At 69.9% G+C, this 7,500-nt stretch overlaps 1 protein-coding gene across 1 annotated transcript in view; it reads left to right on the top strand.

Moving 5' to 3' along the window:
• Positions 1–7,500, top strand: part of LOC144752838 (E3 ubiquitin-protein ligase TRIM39-like) — a 745,961-nt gene that overhangs the window by 251,934 nt on the left and 486,527 nt on the right. The gene's annotated exons all lie outside the window — the stretch shown is intronic.

Here is a 7,500-nt window from a genome sequence, read left to right as displayed (position 1 = left end):
TGCGCGAGCCCCCCGTCCCGCAGGCCACCAGAGGGTCCGGGTGCTGGGGACGGGGCTCCACCAGTGCCCGTGGAGGCTCTCTCTCCCCAGCCTGGCTAGGGTTCGGAAGGTGGGACCGGGCCCGGGGCTTGAGCTCCAGCCGGCCAGCCCCGGGTTGCGCGAGCCCCCCGTCCCGCAGGCCATCAGAAGGTCCGGGCGCTGGGGGCGGTGCTCCACCGGTTCCAGGGGAGGCTCTCCCCAGCCTGGCTAGGGTTCGGAAGGTGGGACCGGGCCCGGGGCTTGTGCTCCGGCCGGCCGGCCCCGGGGTGCGCAAGCCCCCCGTCCCACAGGCCACCAGAGGGTCCGGGCGCTGGGGACGGGGCTCCACCGGGGCCCGGGGAGGCTCTCCCCAGCCTGGCTAGGGTTTGGAAGCTGGGACCTGGCCCGGGGCATGAACTCCATCTGGCAGGCCCCGAGGGTGCTGGAGCCCCCTGTCCTGCAAGGCAGTCGAGGGTCTGGGCGCTAGGATCCCTCTGGGCCTGGGGAGGCATTCCCCGGCCTGGCTAGGGTTCGGAACATGGGACCGTGCCTGGGGCTTGAACTCTGTCCGGCAGGTCCCGGGGTGCTGGAGCCCCCGTCCTGCAAGCCAGCCGAGGTTCCGGGCGCTGGGGACCATCGGGGCCTGCAGAGGCTCTCCCTGGCCTGGGGGTAGGGTTTGGAAGCTAAGCCCCAAGCCCGCCATGAGCCGGATGCCGTTTAGGCCCCGGTCGAGCGGGCGAGTGGATTTGTGGAGCCCTGGCCCCAGCCAAGCAGGTTCAGAGCCTCCCCGTGCCGGACTGACGCACCTGAGGGCCCACCGGAGGTCATGCCCGGGCCCCGGCAGCGCATGGGCAGCATATCCCCAGACCTGGTGACCTGGCAGACTGGGACCTGCTGGCACCCTGGCCCTGCCAAGCCCCAGTTCTCTCCCAGGGCTCCACAAATGCGACGACCAGATGGCCGAACTTCCCTGGAAGTCCCGATGAGGTGCCATTTGCCTCCCAGATCCCAGCGAGGGCTCCAGGAGGTCGGGTACTTTCACGCTTTGGGTCCCCTCTGTCACCTCGCGTGCAGAGTTTACAAGAAAGGAGGGTATTTTCCCTCCGGATTACTAGGGACAGGGTACGCCCGGACGCCCCTCCAAGGCTGGTGGTTCTCTGCCATGGGGACCAGATAGGCTATGCCTGGGTAACACCTCCCTAGGCCACCCGTGGCTTCCTTCCGCCAGGCCGACGGCATGTCAAATTGCCCAGGACGGGCTCCATGGCTCTTGGGCAGTCGTCCCCTGGGCGCCCGGGGCTCCATCCACCCCGGCGGCATGGAAAAGTGCCCAGGACGGGCTCCATGCGTCCCGGGCATTCGTCCCCCGGGCGTGTCCGGGGCTCCATCCAGGCTGACGGTATGGCAGAGTGCCCGGGTCGGGCTCCATGGTTTTCACGGTGGTCCTCCCCTGGGTGTCTGGGGGCTCCAGGCCGAAGGCATGGAAAAGTACCCAGGACGGGCTCCATGCGTCCCGGGCATTCGTCCCCCGGGCGTCCGGGGCTCAATCCAGGCTGACGGTATAGCAGAGTGCCCGGGTCGGGCTCCATGGTTTTCACGGTGGTCCTCCCCTGGGTGTCTGGGGGCTCCAGGCCGAAGGCATGGAAAAGTGCCCAGGACGGGCTCCATGCGTCCCGGGCATTCGTCCCGGGACGGGGACGGGGACAGGGACAGGGTCGGGAGAGTCCAGGCGGCTTCACTTCCGTGTCCAGCCATCTGATCGCCCAGATTCCCTCGGCCATCTGGTCGCCCGGATCCCCTCGGGCATCTGGTCGCCCGCAACGCTTTCCTATGGGGCGACCAGATGGCCGAACTTCCCTGGAAGTCTTGATGAGGTGCCATTTGCCGCCCGGATCCCAGCGAGGGCTCCATGAGGTCGGGTACATTCGCGCCTTGGGTCCCCTCTGTCACCTCGCGTGCACAGATTACAAGAAAAGGGGGTAATTTTGCTCCGGATTACTAGGGAGAAGGGTACGCCTGGACACCCCTCCGAGGTTGGTGGTTCTCTGCCATGGGGACCAGATGGGCTATGCCTGGGCAAAACCTCCCTAGGCCACCCGGGGCTTCCTTCCTCCAGGCCAACTGCATGTCAAATTGCCCAGGACGGGCTCCATGGCTCCTGGGCAGTCGTCCCCCGGGCGTCCGGGGCTCCATCCAGGCTGACGGCATGGAAAAGTGCCCAGGACAGGCTCCATGCGTCCCGGGCATTCATCCCCCGGGCGTCCGGGGCTCCATCCAGGCTGACGGCATGGCAGAGTGCCCGGGTCGGGATCCATGGTTTCCAGGGATGTCCTCCCCTGGATGTCTGGGGGCTCCAGGCCGAATGCATGGAAAAGTGCCCAGGACGGGCTCCATGCGTCCCGGGCATTCGTCCCCTGGGCGTCCGGGGCTCCATCTAGGCTGACGGTATGGCAGAGTGCCCGGGTCGGGCTCCATGGTTTTCACGGTGGTCTTCCCCTGGGTGTCTGGGGGCTCCAGGCCGAAGGCACGGAAAAGTGCCCAGGACGGGCTCCATGCGTCCCGGTCACTCGTACCCCGGGCGTCCGGGGCTCCATCCAGGCTGACGGCATGGCAGCGTGCCCGGGTCGGGCTCCATGGGTCCCGGGCAGCCCTCCCCCGGGCGTCCGGGGCTCCCACCTCCAGGCAGACGGCATGTCAAAGTGCCCAGGACGGGCTCCATGAGTCTGGGACAGCCCTCCCCCGGGCGTCTGGGACACCCATCTCCATGAGGCCAACGGCATAGGCAAAGTACCCAGGACGGGCTCCATGGGTCCCGGGCAGACCTCCCCCCGGGCGTCCGGGGGTCCCACCTCCAGGCCGACGGAATGTCAAAGTACCCAGGACGGGCTCCATGGGTCCCGGGCAGCTTCCCCCGGGCGTCCGGGGCACCCACCTCCAGGCCGACGGCATGTCAAAGTACCCAGGACGGGCTCCACGGGTCCCGGGCATTCCTCCCCCAGGTCGTCCGGGCCCTAGAGCTCCGGTGGTCCAACCTGCGCCTGAGGCCCAGCCGGGGTCCAAGAGCCCTGCCTTGCGTGGGCAGGCAGTCAGGAACCCTACCGCGAAGGCTTGGGGTGGATGGGGAGCTGGGAGTCCTTTCGATCCGGGCCATCTGGTCGCCCGCGATGCTTTCCAATGGGGCGACCAGATGGCCGGGCTTCCCTGGAAGTCCCGATGAGGTGCCATTCGCCTCCCGGATCCCAGCTAGGGCTCCATGAGCTCGGGTTCTTTTACGCCTTGGGTCCCCTCTGTCACCTCGCGTGCACGGATTGCAAGAAAGGGGGGTAATTTCCCTCCGGATTACTAGGGGCTGGGTACGCCCGGACACCTCTCCAGGGCTGGTGGTTCTCTGCCCGGGGACCAGATGAGATATGCCTGGGCAACACCTCCCCCGGGCGTCTGGGGGCTCCATTCTCCGGGCCAACGGCATGGCTCAATGCCCAGGACGGGCTCCACGTGTCCCGGACAGACCGCCCCTGGGCGTCCGGGGCACCCATCTCCAGGAGGCCAACGGGATGGCAAAGTACCCGGGAAGGGCTCCACGGGTCCCGGGCAGCCTTCCCCCGGGCGTCCGGGGCTCCCACCTCCAGGCCGACGGCATGTCACACTGCCCAGGACGGGCTCCATGGGCCCCGGACAGACCTCCCCCGGGCGTCCGGGGCACCCATCTCCAGGAGGCCAACAGCGTTGCAAAGTACCCGGAAAGGACTCCACGGGTACCGGGCAGTCCTCCCCCGGGCGTCCGGGGCACCCATCTCCATGAGGCCAACGGCATTGGCAAAGTACCCGGGAGGGGCTCCACGGGTCCCGGGCAGGCCTCCCCCGGGCGTCCGGGGCACCCATCTCCAGGAGGCCAACAGCGTTGCAAAGTACCCGGAAAGGACTCCACGGGTACCGGGCAGTCCTCCCCCGGGCGTCCGGGGCACCCATCTCCATGAGGCCAACGGCATTGGCAAAGTACCCGGGGAGGGCTCCACGGGTCCCGGACAGCCTTCCCCCGGGCGTCCGGGGCTCCCACCTCCAGGCCGACGGCATGTCACACTGCCCAGGACGGGCTCCATGGGCCCCGGACAGACCTCCCCCCGGGCGTCCGGGGCACCCATCTCCAGGAGGCCAACGGGATGGCAAAGTACCCGGGAAGGGCTCCACGGGTCCCGGGCAGCCTTCCCCCGGGCGTCCGGGGCTCCCACCTCCAGGCCGACGGCATGTCACACTGCCCAGGACGGGCTCCATGGGCCCCGGACAGACCTCCCCCGGGCGTCCGGGGCACCCATCTCCAGGAGGCCAACGGGATGGCAGAGTAACCGGGAAGGGCTCCATGGGTCCCGGGCAGCCCTCCCCCGGGCGTCCGGGGCTCCCACCTCCAGGACGACGGCATGTCAAAGTGCCCAGGGCGGGCTCCACGGGCCCCGGGCAGCCCTCCCCCCGGGCGTTCGGGGCACACATCTCCAGGAGGCCAACGGCATTGGCAAAGTACCCGGGAAGGGCTCCACGGGTCCCGACCAGGCTTCCCACGGGCGTCCCGGGCACCCTCCTCCAGGCCGACGGCATGTCAAAGTGTCCAGGACGGGCTCCACGGGTACCAGGCAGTCCTCCCCCGGGCGTCCGGGGCTCCCATCTCCAGGCCAACGGCATGGCTCAATGCCCAGGACGGGCTCCATGGGTCCCGCGCAGGCCTCCCCCGGACGCGTCCGGGGCAACCATCTCCATGAGGCCAACGGCATTGGCAAAGTACCCGGGAAGGGCTCCACGGGTCCCGGGCAGGCCTCCCCCGGGCGTCCGGGGCTCCCATCTCCAGGCCAACGGCATGGCTCAATGCCCAGGACGGGCTCCATGGGTCCCGCGCAGGCCTCCCCCGGACGCGTCCGGGGCAACCATCTCCATGAGGCCAACGGCATTGGCAAAGTACCCGGGAAGGGCTCCACGGGTCCCGGGCAGGCCTCCCCCGGGCGTCCAGGGCACCCACCTCCAGGCCGACGGCATGTAAAAGTGCCCAGGACCAGTTCCACGGGTCCCGGGCAGTCCTCCCCCGGGCGTCCGGGGCTCCCTTCCCCGGGCCAAAGCATTCCAGAGTGCCCAGGACGGGCTCCACGGGTCCCGGGCGTCCAGGGCTCCCTTCCCCGGGCCAACGGCTTGTCAGAGTGCCCAGGACGGGCTCCACGGGCCCCGGGCATCCGGGGCACCCTTCCCCGGGCCAGCGGCATGTCAGAGTGCCCAGGACGAGTTCCACGGGACCCGGACGTCCGGGGCTCCCTTCCCCGGGCCAACGGCATACAGGAGTGCCCAGGACGGGCTCCACAGGTCCCGGTCGTCTGGGGCTCCCTTCCCCGGGCCAACAGCTTGTCAGAGTGCCCAGGACGGGCTCCACGGGTCCCGGGCAGTCCTCCCCGGGCCAACAGCAGGTCAGAGTGCCCAGGACGGGCTCCACGGGTCCCGGGCAGCTCCATGCCCAAACCCATTTGAAAACCCGCCGCAGCGAAGGGGTTATAGGCGGCCATCTATTCAAATGCACAAATGCATGCTGTGACATCGCATTCCTTTACAGCGAGATGCCTTGGCATCGCAAGTCAGTAGATCAACTTGATCTAGAGGACACACAAACTAAAGGCATAATACAATCTATTTTTCAAACTCCAACCTGCGCAACAGGAGGGAAAGTGTTGATATACTAGCCCCTTCAGTGCTAATGACGGCTCCAGCTCGTCATGATTCCAGTAGGGAAGGTGTTGGTACATTCCTTATGTTGGAGCGCCATCTAGAGCAAGTCCGGTAGATAATGTGTTTTGCAATAGTAGCGCGCAATGCTTTCCAATGGGGCGACCAGATTGCCGGGCTTACATGGAAGGCCTGAGGTCCAGGGTAGGGCGGCCTCCCCATCCCGGGCGCTGTCCTTGGTCCTGCTGCGTGGCAGGGTGCCCGGGACGGGGTCCTGGAGGGCCCGGGGAGGCTTCCCCTGCGCCTCCGGGCTTGGGAGCCCAGGCTGGGTCCAAGGGCCCGGCCGGGCCCCGGGTCGGGTGCCACGGCCCTGGGCCCTGTCTCCCAGCCTGCCGCACTGCCAAGGGCCCGGGGAGCCTCCCCTTGCTTGGCTGGGTTCAGGAGCAGTGGCTAGGGCCCCTGAGGGCCCGGGGAGGGCGGCCTCCCCACCCCGGGCTCTGTCCTTGGTCCTGCTGCGTGGCAGGGTGCCCGGGACGGGGTCCGGAGGGACCGGGGAGGCGTCCCATGCACCTCCGGGCTTGGGAGCCCCGGCTGCGTCCAGGGGCCCGGCCGGGCCCCGGGTCGGGTGCCACGGCCCTGGGCCCTGTCTCCCAGCCTGCCGCACTGCCAAGGGCCCGGGAAGGGGTTCCGATGTGCCCGGGGAGCCTCCCCTTGCTTGGCTGGGTTCAGGAGCAGTGGCTAGGGCCCCTGAGGGCCCGGGGAGGGCGGCCTCCCCACCCCGGGCTCTGTCCTTGGTCCTGCTGCGTGGCAGGGTGCCCGGGACGGGGTCCGGAGGGACCGGGGAGGCGTCCCATGCGCCTCCGGGCTTGGGAGCCCCGGCTGCGTCCAGGGGCCCGGCCGGGCCCCGGGTCGGGTGCTCCGGCCCTGGGCCCTGTCTCCCAGCCTGCCGCACTGCCAAGGGCCCGGGAAGGGGTTCCGATGTGCCCGGGGAGCCTCCCCTTGCTTGGCTGGGTTCAGGAGCAGTGGCTAGGGCCCCTGAGGGCCCGGGGAGGGCGGCCTCCCCACCCCGGGCTCTGTCCTTGGTCCTGCTGCGTGGCAGGGTGCCCGGGACGGGGTCCGGAGGGACCGGGGAGGCGTCCCATGCACCTCCGGGCTTGGGAGCCCCGGCTGCGTCCAGGGGCCCGGCCGGGCCCCGGGTCGGGTGCCACGGCCCTGGGCCCTGTCTCCCAGCCTGCCGCACTGCCAAGGGCCCGGGAAGGGGTTCCGATGTGCCCGGGGAGCCTCCCCTTGCTTGGCTGGGTTCAGGAGCAGTGGCTAGGGCCCCTGAGGGCCCGGGGAGGGCGGCCTCCCCACCCCGGGCTCTGTCCTTGGTCCTGCTGCGTGGCAGGGTGCCCGGGACGGGGTCCGGAGGGACCGGGGAGGCGTCCCATGCGACTCCGGGCTTGGGAGCCCCGGCTGGGTCCAGGGGCCCGGGCGGGCCCCGGGTCGGGTGCTCCGGCCCTGGGCCCTGTCTCCCAGCCTGCCGCATGGCCAAGGGCCCGGGAAGGGGTTCTGATGTGCCCGGGGAGCCTCCCCTTGCTTGGCTGGGTTCAGGAGCAGTGGCTAGGGCCCCTGAGGGCCCGGGGAGGGCGGCCTCCCCACCCCGGGCTCTGTCCTTGGTCCTGCTGCGTGGCAGGGTGCCCGGGACGGGGTCCGGAGGGACCGGGGAGGCGTCCCATGCGCCTCCGGGCTTGGGAGCCCCGGCTGGGTCCAGGGGCCCGGGCGGGCCCCGGGTCGGGTGCTCAGGCC

The sequence above is a fragment of the Lissotriton helveticus genome, chromosome 5_1 (genome assembly GCF_964261635.1).
Source record: "Lissotriton helveticus chromosome 5_1, aLisHel1.1, whole genome shotgun sequence".
Classification (NCBI taxonomy): domain Eukaryota; kingdom Metazoa; phylum Chordata; class Amphibia; order Caudata; family Salamandridae; genus Lissotriton; species Lissotriton helveticus.
The sequence above is the reverse complement of the archived record's forward strand: the minus strand, read 5'-3'. Positions and strand labels throughout refer to the sequence as shown.